The sequence below is a fragment of the Lagenorhynchus albirostris genome, chromosome 13 (genome assembly GCF_949774975.1).
Source record: "Lagenorhynchus albirostris chromosome 13, mLagAlb1.1, whole genome shotgun sequence".
Lineage (NCBI taxonomy): Eukaryota > Metazoa > Chordata > Mammalia > Artiodactyla > Delphinidae > Lagenorhynchus > Lagenorhynchus albirostris.
Window position 1 is genome coordinate 5836645 of NC_083107.1, and position 14725 is coordinate 5851369.

The 14725-nt window shown below is 44.8% G+C and overlaps 1 protein-coding gene across 9 annotated transcripts in view; it reads left to right on the forward strand.

Moving 5' to 3' along the window:
* The window catches only part of TBC1D8 (TBC1 domain family member 8), a 126678-nt gene that overhangs the window by 20177 nt on the left and 91776 nt on the right, over positions 1-14725 (forward strand). Inside the window, exon 1 of one of the 9 annotated variants that reach the window (XM_060168865.1) lies at positions 9728-9827. The exons of the other annotated variants lie outside the window; for them this stretch is intronic. The gene's annotated coding sequence lies outside the window, so the exon portion shown is untranslated. Of the gene's footprint in view, positions 1-9727; positions 9828-14725 lie in introns of those variants that run through there. 9 annotated transcript variants of the gene reach the window in all.

Here is a 14725-nt window from a genome sequence, read left to right on the forward strand (position 1 = left end):
TGACAAATGCCACCATATAAGTATGTATACATTCCTGGCTGTAGCAAAACACATTACACACTGACCAGTGTTCAGACCCGCTGGGAAGGGCTTGTGACAGGCTGGTGTGACAACACACTGGCTGAAAACACAGGTGGACCCATCTTCGAAACTTGGGGGTACTATTTTATTTAAATACTGGTTTTAAAGCCTTGAACAATTAGAATCTTGACTGGTCTGGTAGCTCATCTTCGTTCCACGAGCGATTATGTAATACACTATCACAAGAGCTGGCTCTCCTTGGAAGGAAAATGTCATAAAACAGTCAGTAGAGTAGTATTAAAAAGACCATTTCCCGTCATGATTTAGTTCTGTAAGTTAGAAAACAAAACACTAGAAACATTTCTTTTGTAATGATGCTTTCTCCCATGATCTTATAAATCAATGCTAATGGTAGAAAATCGGAAAAAGAGAGGAAAAAGAAACAGCTCTTAATCCCACAGTTAACCTTTTTGTACTGATTTTCCAGCTTTATCTGTGAATTTTGTTGATATTATCGAGTTCATAGTGTATATGCAGGTTTGTATCTTGGTTTTTCACTTAACGGAATGACAGCATTGGAAGATGTGCCACCCGTGCATTTTGTGGGTTTGTGTCATGATTTGCAGCCTCTCACCTGAGCCCTGCATTGGCATCTACCTCCTGTGCGTGCCCCTGACGTGCTGCCTCACCCCCCAGGCTGCCTGGGGACCCCGACACAGTGGCGTCATGTCAGCGTCGGCATTGAAGAACATTTCTGAGCCCTAGCTCAGGCTTGTCTGTGAATGGGTGAGACCCTCGTGTTTTGGACTAGGATCTTGGGACCGGAGAGGTGTTCTGTGCCACTGCCTGCATCTCGGCTTTCCCTGACACTTAGGGTTAGATTGTGCCAACCTGTTAAGACAACGACTTGCTCACCGTCATCCAGTTAGAGAGAAAGACCCAGCCTATGGCTGCGTTGGGTCTTCGTGGCTACGGGCGGGCTTTCTCTAGTTGCGGTGAACGGGGGCCACTCTTCGTCGCGGTGCGCGGGCTTCTCAGCGTGGTGGCTTCTCTTGTTGCGGAGCACGGGCTCTAGGCATGTGGGCTTCAGTAGTTGTGGCACGTGGGCTCAGTAGTTGTGGTACATGGCCTTAGTTGCTCCATGGCATGTGGGATCTTCCCGGACCAGGGCTTGAACCCGTGTCCCCTGCATTGGCAGGTGGATTCTTAACCACTGCGCCACCAGGGCAGCCTCTGCTAAAGGCTTTGAATGCATGGGCACCTCCTCCCTGAGTTTGCCTTTTGCTGGATTTAGATTATTGACAAGTCAGGGCGATGGGTGAAATAAATAACGTTAACAACCAGTCAGTAAAGATTAGTTATGAAGTCCGTTTTGGGTCCAGAAAGATCGTTGGGTGCGATGGTCGGTCTGCTGTGGGAGCTTGCGGAGGCCCTGTTGTTGCACGTTTGAAGCCGTCCTACTTTCTGTGTGGATGTGCAGGGACTGCCAGGAAGTCTCCCTAGTTGGGCAGTGTATTCGTTTCCTAGAGCTGTTGTAACAAAGACCCGCAAACCGAGTTGCTTAAAAGAACAACAGTTCTGGGGTCTAGAAGTCCAAGATCAAGAGGTTAGCAGGCCAGGCTCCCTGACCCTTCTAGGGGAATCCTTTCTTGCCTCTTCCTCACTTCTGGTGGTGGCTGGGAATCTTTGGGCTCCCTTGCAGCTGCGTTGCTCCATTCACTGCCTTCATCGTCATAAGGCCTTCTCCCTCTGTGTCTGTCTTCACGTGGCCATCTTCTCACAGGGTCACCAGTCAGAGTAGGTTAGGGGCACCTACCCTATACCAGTATAAGCTCATTTTAACTAATAATTACACCTGCAATGACCCTATTTTAATAAGGTCACACCCTAAAGTACTTCAGCATCTTTTTTGGGGGGATACACAAAACATGTGTGGTCCAGGTGCTCTGTACATGTTTCAACATCCATACAGACCTTACTGGACAGGACACTAAGGCCCACAGCTAACATGGGACAGAGTCAGGATTTGAACCCAGGACTTTGTGAGTCTGGAACAACATACGACTTCCCTGATTTAGACTGACTGTTGGTTCTTTGGGGTATCCAGTGGAATGGAGTCCATACGTCTTCTGGGCCTTCTCAGGGCATTGGAGACATTACGCAGCTCTAAGTACTAAGCACTAAGATCTCAGTACTAAGCTCTAAGTACTAAGGTACCACTTTCCTGCCCTCCTTGCCTTTCTGAATGAAATAGGTACCACCCATTTAATAGAAGGAAACGTGGAAACAAGACGTTCGTTTGATTTGTTGAGGTGGTAGGATTGAGTGGGTGGTAGGATTGTGTTTATTTTTTAGATTTTTTTAAAAGTTCTTTTTTTTTTTTTTGCGGTACGCGGGCCTCTCGCTGTCGTGGCCTCTCCCATTGAGGAGCACAGGCTCTGGACGCACAGGCTCAGCGGCCATGGCTCACGGGCCTAGCTGCTCCACGGCATGTGGGATCTTCCCGGACAGGGGCACAAACCCGCGTCCCCTGCGTTGGCAGGTGGACTGTCAACTACTGCGCCACCAGGGAAGCCCTAAAAGTTCTTTTTGAAAAAAATTATTTATTTATTTGTGGCTGGGTCTTCACTGCTGTGCGTGGGCTTTCTCTAGTTGCAGAGAGCAGGGGCTACTCTTTGTTGCAGTGCGTGGACTTCTCATTGCGGTGGCTTCTCTTGTTGCGGAGCACGGGCTCTAGGTGTGCAGGCTTCGGTAGTTGTGGCACATGGGCTCAGTAGTTGTGGCTCACGGCCTCTAGAGCGCGGGCTCAGTAGTTGTGGCTCACGGCCTCTAGAGCGCAGGCTCAGGAGTTGTGGCGCACGGGCTTAGTAGCTCCGCGGCATGTGAGATCTTCCCGGACCAGGGCTTGAACCCCTGGATTGGCAGGCGGATTCTTAACCACTGCGCCACCAGGCAAGCCCGGATTGTGTTTATTTTTATTTCCATTTCCATTCTCATTACTTTAACAATTTAAACTTGTCTTGACTGTATAAAGAGAGCTTTTTAGAGCTTGGCTAACCCACACCCGGCTGAAAGTTGCTTGTCTCTTGGGGTCCTCGTATGTCATCAGCCTTACGTGACATGGGCTTGACCCGGTTTCTGCTGGGTAGTGGCCTCTGCAGCATAAAAGTGCTCAGAACGGAAGGGCCCCCGGCCGTGAGATGGCCTGCCTCCGTGGTTACTGCTGGGCGTGCATCTGCAGAGTAAATGTCAGAGCGTTTTGCCAGCAAGTGCCCTGCACTGGCTTGTTGTCGGGACCCAGAGCCTTGAAGGCTGCGGTGACTTCGGCAATGGCAGACTTTGAACAGGCAGGTTTCAGGATCAGAATTCCCAGTGGAAAACTCCTTGGAATAAAGAGACATCCGTGAGTCTGAGGACGTCAGTTGCTCCTGCTAAGTCTCCCCCATTCTGACTTATTAAATTTTAGTTTGATTTTTTTCTGATTACTGGCTCCAAGTTTGCTTTTCCCACAGGGTCTCTGCCCATGCCTGTGGGCAGATGTGCATCTTGGGTCCAGAAAGAAAGATTTTCTAAAGACAGGCGAGGGAACCCCTGTTCCCATGATGTATGATGGCCTTAGAGCGGGGGCCAAGCCGCTGTCTTAACCCTCTCTCCCTTTCCTCCTGTTTCTGCCACAGAACCACTTATGACCCACACATGGCTGAGCCTGGTCCACGGCTTTCTCAGGACCTGAAGACGCTGGCTACAGACCAGGTCTGCAACAGTGTCACCCTAGGGGAAGGCCGACCATGGGTGATGGGGATAAATCCATTTCTTTATTTCCTTGGGGAAGGAGTATATTCTCCTTACCCCCCTGCTCTCTCCTCCTGTGTTCTGCTTTCCTGAATTAATGGTTCATTAATCTGAATCTGTAGGACCCTAGAGAATGGAAGGCTTGGCATTTCTCAGTACACATTGAGGGCAGGCAAAACAAAAAACAGAAAACGAGAAAACCTACTTAATCCCTGCGATAAATTTAGTTACCGAAACGCTTATCTTCTGCTTTAGCCCAAGATAAGATTAGTGGAGTTCTGTAACAGAGCCTGCGAGTCACTGAAAGGGGGTGACAGATGGCCGGCTTTGAGTAATCAGATTTCAAGATCAGAATCCACAGAGAACAAAACTCCAGCTACTTGTGGCATATGGAGACAGTGTCCCCCAAGTGAGCTTAAAGAACCGTGTTCTCTGATTTGATTTTATTCAAAGGACTCATTCAGCAGATGTTTCTTAAGGGCACGAGAGGAGCCAGGTGCGCCAGGTGTTGGGAGCTGACGCAGGGTGTCTGCCCCGCCCCCTTATATCCCCTTAAACATGCACTTAGAGTAAGAGGGCTCCTAGGGGTTGTAACCATCCAACACTTAGTTGTAGCGAATCAGCTATAATTTGATGCCTGAAAAGACTCTGTTATGGTCAAGGACACAGGTGTCAAAATGAAAGTCAAAAGTAAGTATGGGCTTGATTGCGAAGGTCACAAGGGGTTGTGGAAGACAGTTGTTGCAAACACCGATGTGCTAAGCTTGACCTCTCTTGGTCCACACGCCTGCACCCTTCACTTCCCAGCTGAATGGAACCTGCTGTGGCCTCACGGGCTGCAGTTTACAAACACGGACAACGCTGGCATGTAGTAGGCGGTCAATAAAAGTGTGTTTTAAAAATTGTGCACGAGCTGCTGTATCGGTAAGCCTGATGAAACAGGCGGACTCATCCCTTTTAAAGACTTGTTTGCTGTTTTACAGGCTCCCCTGGGGCAGCCGGGTGGGAGTGGGGGTCGGGTGGGAGTTAGGGGCTGTGTTTACAACGTGAGGCGCTGGAATCCACCGGGTACTGTCTTTTACTTTGAACTTGAGCCGATGGAACTGTCTTGCTCCACTGACCTTTTGGACCCTCCTCTTGATTTCCATTTTGCAAAGGAGGCACTGTTGCTTTATCTTATTTATTTCTCTGTGCTCCTTGCCTGCAGCTAAGCTCCCTTTCCTGCCTTTAATTATGTACAGGGCCATTAAGCAAAAGTGAGGTTTGTGAGTTGCAGGTCATCTCGTGGTTGTAGCAGCTCCAGGTGCTGGCAGGCTGTACTTACGATTAGATTTGGCTGGTAAAACTGGTTTGTGCAGCACCTAGAAGTCTTGTTGAGCAAGTTGACCTGCCTTTCTGCAACCGTCTCCCAGCATGAAAGGAGACTTCTTTGCGTTTCAGGTTCAGTCGTTTTTTTTTTTAACTTCCAAGCCGCGATATCCCCAGTGTGGGAACTTGATCGTCTAAATCTGTGCCTAGTTAGAAACGACTCCATGAGGACATATACCAAGGGCTATTGTCAGGTGGCAAGATGTGAGATAAGTTTAATTTTCTCCGTTGTGCTTTTATGTATTTCCCCAAATTTCTACAGCAAAAATGTGTTGATTTCTTAACCAAGAAAATCAAAACCAAAAAACAGACTGCGTTAGGAGGACAAATTGAGACTGGGTCTTATTTTTTCAGGGAAGATTTTTGGAAAAGCTGTTCTTTATAAACTTTGTGTGATTTGGGGGATACAGGTGATACCTGTTGGGCTTATTAACCATGTGACATCAAAAATGATAAATTATTCCATCTCAAATGGGAAGTCTCCCCCCTGGCGTTCCAGTGGTTAGGACTCTGTGCTTCCACTGAAGGGGATGTGGGTTCATCCGTGGTCAGGGAACTAAGATCCCGCCCGTATGCCTAGAGGTGTGGCCAAAAAAAAAAAAAAAGGAAAGTCTCCTTTCACAACCTGTAGGTACCACATGCATCAGGCCATTAAAATACTTGACCCAAGACAGTTTCTCACAGAATTGAGAGATCAGAAATGTTTTGCCAAAGGACTTTGGTTGTTTTGAAGTAGCAGAAACTGGCAAGGGAATACAGCCTCTTCTGCTGTATTTGATTGCAACACGGTCGGTATGATGTAATTTTGCGACTTGTTTTTGTAGGCTTCATGGGTTAGGTATGGTCTAGTCTTCAGGGGTTAGGAGATCTTCATAGGTTAGGGAATATAAGGAAGGAAAGTCCAGGATTAAAATGGGTGACCGTGCCTTAAAAAAGAAGGAGATCCAACCATTTGCGACAACATGGATAAACCTTGAGGACATCATGCTAAGTGAGACAAGCCAGTTACAGAAGGACTCATACCACATAATACCACATATGTGATGAATCTAAAATCATCAAACTCAGAGAAGCAGAGAGTGGAATGGTGGTTGCCGGGGGCTGGGGGAGGGGAAAATGGGGAGGTGTTAGTCAAAGGGCACAAAGTTTTGGTTATACAAGGTGAATACGTCCTAGAGGTCTACTGCACAGCATGTAACAGCCATAGTTAACAATACTGTATACTTAAACATTTGTTAAGAGGGTAGATCTTAAATGTTCTTATCACATTATAGATATACATATTAATAAAAGGCCGAGAGGAAACTTTTAGAGGTGATGGACAATGTGTATGGCATAGATTATGGTGATGGTTTCATGGGTGTATACTTATCTTCAAAACCCTTAAGTTGTATATGTTAATTATGTAGGGCTTTTTGTATGTTAAAAAAAAGAGTGTGACAGTGAGGTTTCTGGATAGAGCCAAGCAGAATGGCAAGGGTGGATTAGCACGGGGGTGGACCCATCAGGCGGGTGAGTGGGCAGTTCTGGAGCAGTCAGGCCACATTTCATAGAGGTTCATTTCATAGTCTGTATCCAGGGAAGAGCTCTGGGTGCCCCTGGATTGCGCTGGGCTTGGCGGTGGAGGTGGACCAAGTATCCATCCCTGTCTGCCCCAGATGCTCTGGCGGCTGGTGTTTCAGATCTTAAAGCCAAGCCCTTTGTTGAGTCTTGGTTTTCCTTCTTTCGTGATATCCCTTGCCCTTTCATTTCATATCCTTGAATCATCTCTGTTCTACAAGAATTGAGTGCTAATTGCTATACATAAGCATCATACCGGAAGACCAGGTAAATGGACGACCAAGTGGATAGACATTCTGGGCAATTTTCAGAAGAGCGTTTCGTCATACCCACAGGAACATGTGTCTGTAAGGCAGGGCAGCCCCTGTTTTGGAACTGGCTGTCACGATGGCGTTTCAGTGCAGGATTCTTGCTGTCACATATTTTGAGTATTTCATCACCCTGCTTGGAGGTTCACGATGGCAGGATCCGTACGTTAAGTGTGAGCCAAAGCAGACGGCTTGGTCCCCATCCAAGGGTTATTTATGGAGCTTCTAGAAGAACATGCCAGGGTTCAGCAGCGTGGACATTTATGTTCAGATGCATTTATGATTAGTCAGTTGGGGGATGGGGTTAGGAAAAGTTTTTGTACTTACTTAGGAGCCCAACTGCAGAAATTTCTGACCATTAGAATTTTCACAGTTTAAAGAAAATTGTGGTAAAAAACACATAACATAAAATCGACCGCCTTAACTGTTTTTAAGTGTACAGTTCAGTGGTGTTAAGTACATTCACATTGTTATGCAACCATCACCACTGCCCATCTCTAGAGCTCTTTGCATCTTAGAAAACTGAAACTCTGTACCCAATAAAGAATTTTCACAGTTTTGGACTGAAGACAAAAAAAAAAAAAATCTCTCCTTTAATTCCAGCGTGAACAGGACAGCCAGTCTGGCAGTGCGAGTCCCCCTGGCTCATCAGAGCTAGCAGCTGTACGCTCTGTCTGCTGTCTCTTGGTTTCCTGAGAAACCAGGGGTCATTGTGTGGCTGTCCTTGTTCCCATGTATCTGGGACACAGTGAGCAGGTGAGGGCTGGGTGGCTGCCTCTCCTGTTCTCGAGAACGGGGCTGGAATCCTTCTCTCTCCCTTTTTCTTTTTTTGTTATTTTTAATTTATTTTTTGGCCACGTAATGTGGCATGTGGGATCTTAGTTCCCCCACCAGGGATCGAACCCAGGCTCCCTGCAGTGGAAGTGAGGAGTCCTAACCACTGGACCGCCAGGGACGTCCCTGGAATCCCTCTCTTGCGAGGCCCTTGGAGCCCTCGTCTCTGGACCGTCACTTGCTCGTGGGCCCGTGTTGTGGACTCGGCATGCTCGTCCTGCCGCCGTGATGGGCACGTGACTGCCCATGTTACCCACTGCGTGACTGGTTACCCTGTGGCTTTGCCCACCAAGCTGCTGCGTTCTCTGAAAATAGCACAGGCAACTCCTGGTTTGGTGGAGATGTGTGGAACTCATAAGGGAATCCCACGAAAAGATATATCGAATTCTATCAAATTCTTTGTGAAAAGGAACTCGCAATTTAGTAATTCGGGTTATGAATTTTATATATTTTGAATAGGGGAACTGTCAACATTCTCATGTTGAGAATGCAAATACCCTAACCATTATCTTCTCTCTTTGATAGTCAGTAGAAAGGACTTCATGTGATCCTTTTTGGTTATTTGTTACTTTTCACAACTACAAGTTTTCGCATTTATTCTGGTCCTTTATTTGCTTTTCCCCCTGAGCCTCCAAAACAGAGACAATAGCCGAACCACACAGCCCTAACATGAAGACAGAGATGTAGCCCAAACTGGCTTCCCCGATGGGGTTTATGATGCTGAGCTGGTGCCTGTGAATGCACTGTCACACTGATGCCTGTGAGCTGTGATGAGAAGGCCTTTACTGGAGAAGCAGAAGTTTTTGTCGTGGGGCTGCGTAGGTATACTGTTTCTAAGCCCAAGGCCATTAGGAGGACCTGCTTTCTTTAATGCAAGAGGGAAAAAAAAGACTTCAGGCTTTCTGGTTCACTGACTTCCATTAAAATGCTTTTCGTGGGGGATGGGTGTTGCTGGTTTTCAAAATGGGTTTCATTACACTCTGGTGCTATTACTGTTAAGACTGGAGAACTGCCACTGCTGCCCGTGGTGAGTTTCCAGGCCCAGCATAGAGGTTATAAGAGCCAGGAGGCAGTGGTGTTAGCGCAAGTTTGTGTATCCAACGCACAGAGAGGCCCAACATACCAAAATGTCAGAGTTTGGAGCAGAGAAAGGTTTATTGCAGGGCCGTGCAAGGAGATGGGTGGCTCACGCCCTGAAAAGCCCGACCTCCCTGAAGGGTTTCTGCAAAGCATTTTAAAAAGCCAGGTGAGGGAGGGGTGTCACAGGGTGTGTGATCAGCTCGCGCACAATTCTCCGATGTTGGGTAACTGGGTGGAGTCACAGGGGTTTACATTATCAGTCTTTAGGCTCCAGGAGGCCTGGGGCTGTGTGCTCAGGGTCATCAAGTAGTTAACATCTCCCATTTGGTGGGGAGGTGGGTTTCACATCTGCAAAACAGCTTAGGAAATGTGCATCAGATGCTGTTATCTAGGTACTTCAGAGAGGAGCTGAAGCAGAGGATATGGGGGCGGGGGGCCTGTCCCGGGAAGGCCCCATAGGGTCCCGCTCGGTTACAGTGGGAAGGCTTCTTCTAGCATCCTCGCTTGTTCCCAGGTCAGTAGCTGTCATTTCATCTTAAATTTGGTTCCATCCACATGCATGAAATGCAGCCAGGATGAAAGAATTACAGCTTTCTCTCTTAGGAGCAAAGTATTCCTAGGTCCCTCTTCGGGCCCTAATTATAAAACATGTCACTCGACAGCTATCTCAGCCTGAGTTGTTATTCTAATCGGTTAAAAATAGGAGTGTTGCGCTCCCGGGGCACCAGGAGGGTTTCCCTGGAGCGCCAGACAAGCCATATGGTGCCTCGGAAGGGAAACCAGAAAACTCCACGCCCGCTGCCCTGCCTCTGGGGGGCTGTTTCTGGAGGAACAGGGACAGCTCTGCGTTCAGTGTGAATGCAGGTAGAGGTGCAGCTTTGTGGGTGACGGTGCATTTCTGTGAGGATTTTGTGACGATTCATGAGAAAACAGACGCAGTACTGTACAACTTCCCTGTATATATTTTTTAATGAGCCTGCGCCTGGCTAATAGATATTGCGTAAAAGACGTCCATGTGAGTTCTCTTCAGCTTCTTTATAAAAGGGCAGAACAAACAGGGCTGTGTACCCTGCCGTTAGGAGCCGTGCCTAAACATTGCCCCGTATATTTGCTCTGTTTATGGGTATGTGTTTTTGTCTTTGACCCATTTGAATTTGCAGACATTTTACTCTATTTTCTAATAACTTTGAAGGATTTCTTTGCCATGTTAACCTCTTTATTGCACCTGTGCAACAACAGGAGTTGAAGGATAATTTTCTCTTCCGGAGTTTTCACTTCTCCCTTTGGTGTTCCTGCTGAGAACTCTCGCTGCCCTTCCTCCCAGCTTTGCATCTTCTCTGCGGTCCTGGCCTCTTGTCTCCTTATTTCTTTTGTCTCTGTGCTGCTTTTGGTTCCGCCCTGAGTGCTCTGGCTTACCCCTCCCCTCCCCCATTCAGTGCCCCTGCCCCCTCCTGGGGTTCCTGCAGGAGAGTTTGCATTTGCACAGACAGGGGGGTCACCCCCCCACCCCACACACTTGTCTGCAGGTGGGCACTGACTGGGCTGACTCTCCTTGTCCTTTTCTTTTTAATAAGCTTTATTTTTAGAACAGTTTTAGGTTTAGAGAAAAATTGGGAAGATAGTAGAGAGAGTTCTCATCTACCCTCACCCAGTGTGTCCTATTATGGACATGTTAGTATGTTAGTAAGGAAATACATGTACTACCCTTGCAATTAACCAACTGATACTGATCAGTTACCGTGATAGGCCTAATAATGACTGAAACCTGGGACTATGTTAGGTTACACGGCAAAGGGGGTTAAGAGCACAGGTGGAATTACGGTTGCTCATCAGTGGACCTTAAACAGGGAGATTATCCAGGTGGGTGCAATGGAATCACAAGGGTTGTTAAAGCTGGAAGAGGGACTCTGAAGAGAGAACCAGAGAGATGGCAGCGTGGGGAACTCATCCTGGTGTTTCTGGCTTTAGATGAGACCAGGGGCCATGAGCCACGTAAAGGGAGTGGTTTCTTAAAGCTGGACGAGACAGGCAAGTGGACTCTCACCCAGAGCCTCCAGGAAGGAGTGCATGTGTTGACACCTTGATTAACGCTCAGTGAGATCCGTATCAGACTTCTGATCTACAGAACTGTGAGATAATACGTTTGTTTTATGTTAAGCTACTATGTGGTAACTTGTCACAGCAGCAGTAGAACACTAATATGATTATTAACCAAAGTCCATCTTTTGTTCAGATTTCCTTGGTCTTTTTCTGCTCCAGAATCCCATTCAGGATACTATGTTAACCTTTAGTTGTCATTTGGGCTGTGACAGTTTCTCAGACTTTCCTTGTTTTGAAATGACCATGACAATTTTGAGGAGTACTGGCCAGGTATTTTGTAGAATGTTCCTTAATTGGAATTTGAAGTTTTCCTCATGATTAGAGTGGGGTTAAGGGTGTTTGGGAGGAAGAACAGGGATAAAATGCTACTCTTATTGCATCATATCAAGAGTGCATGCTGTTAGCGTGATTTATGACATGTTGACCTTGATCACCTGGCCAAGGTGGTGCTTGTCAGGTTTCTCCACTGAAAAGTTATACTCCCTCCACTTCCCGTACTGTGGGACTTTTTTGTTTTTTTTTTGGGAGCACTTTCTTATGTTTCAGCCACTACAAGATGCTCCAGGATCATCTTGTATATTTCCTGCTCCAGTCCTGGAATCAACCATTTTTCCAAAGAGCACTAATCCCCTTTTTCTGGAGGTTGGTATTAGAAACCAAGATCTGGGTGCTGGGTGTGCTCATGGCGTCTGGGCCCTCTCAGCTGACAGAGAAAGGAATTATATATATTACCCTTGTATATATACACATCAGTAAGTGTCTCTATATGTAGCCATTTGTATCTATAGTAAACTAAACATCAGTTTATACCTGTGCCTTTGACTCTGATTCATTACTGTATAGATTATTCTTCCCTATCTGTAAACTCCCACTCCAGTTAGGAGCCTGGCTTACACCTTCCATCATCCTTTTTCTTATTTGCTCATTTCTAGTATACCAGACTCCATGGAGTACAGAACTTATGTATGTTCCTTTGGCCTTACTTCCTAAAGACTGTTCATTTCCAAAGTTACTTAAATCAACACCGTTTCCCTTTACCGCCTTCACTCCCTTGTTTCATACATTTGTAATACAGTTAGAGTTTTTTTGGTCATATTCTGCATTCACTCGGGAACCCCCGGACCTCCTAAATGATTTTTTTTTTCCAAAATTTGCAGACATTAAGTTTCACTCTTTATGCTGGAAACATCTGTGGATTTTGACAAAGCCATAGTGTCATGTATACACAATTACAGTATCATGCAGAGCAGTTTCATCACCCTAAAATTCCCCTATGTTTGCCTAATTCAGCTTCTTCTTGGCAATCGCTGATTTTTCTACCCTTGCTGTAGTTTTCCCTTTTCATTTTGCCAGAATGGTTGGAATCATACAGAATGCAGTCTTTTCAGGAGGGCTTCTTTCACTTAGCAATATGCATTTAAGTTCTCTCTCTCTTCCATTTTCTTGGCTTGATAGTTTGCTTCTTTTTATCACTGAATAATACTCCATTGAATAATGTACCACAGTTTGATTATCCATTCACCTGTTGAAGGACAGCTTGGTTGCCTCCAGCTTGGGGCAGTTATGAATACAGCTTCTATAAATATTTGTATGCAGGTTTTTGTGTGGACATGAATTTTCAAAACAGTTGGATGAATACTTAAGAGTGTGATTTCTGGATGGTGTAAGACTATATGATTAGCTCAGCAAGAACTACCAAACTGTCTTCCACAGTGGCTGTACCATCAGCATTCCCATCAGCAATGAATGAGCTCCTGTTGCTGGCATCCTTGTCAGCACTTGGTATGTGATTCATTTTGGGTTAATATTTGAAAGGTGGAAGGTCGATGTCTTAGGTTAATTAATTTTTTCCATATGGATGTCCAATTATTCCAGAACCATTTGTTGAAAAGACTATCCTTCACTGAATACCTTTGCTCCTTTGTCAAAGATCAGTTGACTGTATTTGTAGGATATGTTTCTGAGATATGATCTGATTCTTTTCCATTAACCTGTGTATCCTATTGCCAATACCACATTGTCTTGATTACTGTAGCTTTGTAGTTAAGTCTTGAAATTGTATAGCATGAGTCCTCCAACTTTCTTCTTCTTCAGTATTGTTATTGGCTCTTCTAGGTCTTTGCCTTTTCAAGTAAACTTTATAATCGATTTGTCAATATCTACAAAATAGCTTGCCAGGATTTTTATTGTATTGCACTGAATCTGTAGATCAGGTTGGGATGAATTGACATCTTAACAGTATTGAATCTTTCAATCCATGAACGTGGACTATCTCTCCATGTGTTTAGGTCTTCTTTGAATTCTTGCATCGAGTTTTGTAGTTTTCTGCATATAGATCCTGTGCATATTTTGTTAGATTTCTACCTAATAAAAACACCTTTTGCTGTTGTCAGTGGTATTTACATTTTTAAAATTCCAGTTGTTTATTGCTGGTATTTAGGAAAGCACTTGTCATATTAACCTTCTGTCCTGCAGCCTTTCTATATTTGCTTATTCTGTAAGTTTTTGTTTGTCTGTTTATTGATTCTTTGGGATTTTTCTATAAAAACAAGCATGTCATCTGTGAGCAAAGATAGTTTCATTTCTTCCTTCCCTATCTGTATACCTTTTATGTACTCTTCTTGTCTTATTACAGTAGCTACAACTTTTAGTATGATGTTGAGTAGTAGTGAGAGGAGACATCCTTGCCTCGTTCCTCATCTTTGCAGGAAAGCATCCAGTTTCTCACCATTATGGTGTTAGTTGTAAGTGTTTTGTAGATACTCCTTATCACACGAAAGAGGTTCTTGATTCCTAGTTTGCCCAAAGATGGTTGGTTTGATTTTAACCGTGAATGGATGTTGGATTTTTGTCAAATCTTTTTCTGCATCGATCGATATAATCATATGATTTTTCTTCTTTAGTTGGTTGACGTGGTGTATTACACTGATTGATTTGCAAATGTTGAACCAGCCTTGTATACCTGGATTAAGTCCCACTTGTTTATGGCACCTAATTCTCTTCATACATTGTTGGATTTGATTTGCTAATTTTTTTTGAGGATTTTTGCATGGGAGATTCTGGTCTGTAGTTTTCCTTTATTGTAAAATCTTTATCTGGTTTTGGTATTAGGATAATGCTGGCCTCAGAGAATGAGGCGGGGAGTGTTCCCTCTGCTTTTGTTTTTTTGAAAGAGATTGTGAAGGATTATTATCACGTCTTCCTTAACATTTAGTAGATTCACCAGTGAAACCATCTGGACCTGGTATTTACTTTTATTGGGCAGGTTTTAAATTATTGATTCAATTTCTTTAATAAATATAGGCCTATTCAAATGATTTAGTTCTCTTTGTGTGAGTTTTGATAACTTGTGTCTTTCAAGGAATTGGTACATTTCATGTAAGTTGTCAGATTTGTGAGTATAGAGCTGTTCATGGTATTCCTTTAGTATCCTTTTAATATCAAAGGGACCAGTGGTGACAACCTCTTTCATTTCTGATATTGGTAATTTGTATTGATATCTTCCCTCCTTTTTCCTTCCTTAGACCAGCTAGAGGCTTATCACTTTTATTGATCTTTTCAAAGAATCAGATTTTGGCTTTATTGATTTTTTGCTGTTGTTTTTTTATTTTGAATTTTGTTGTTTTTTTTTTGCTCAATTTTTATTATTTTCTTCTGCTTTC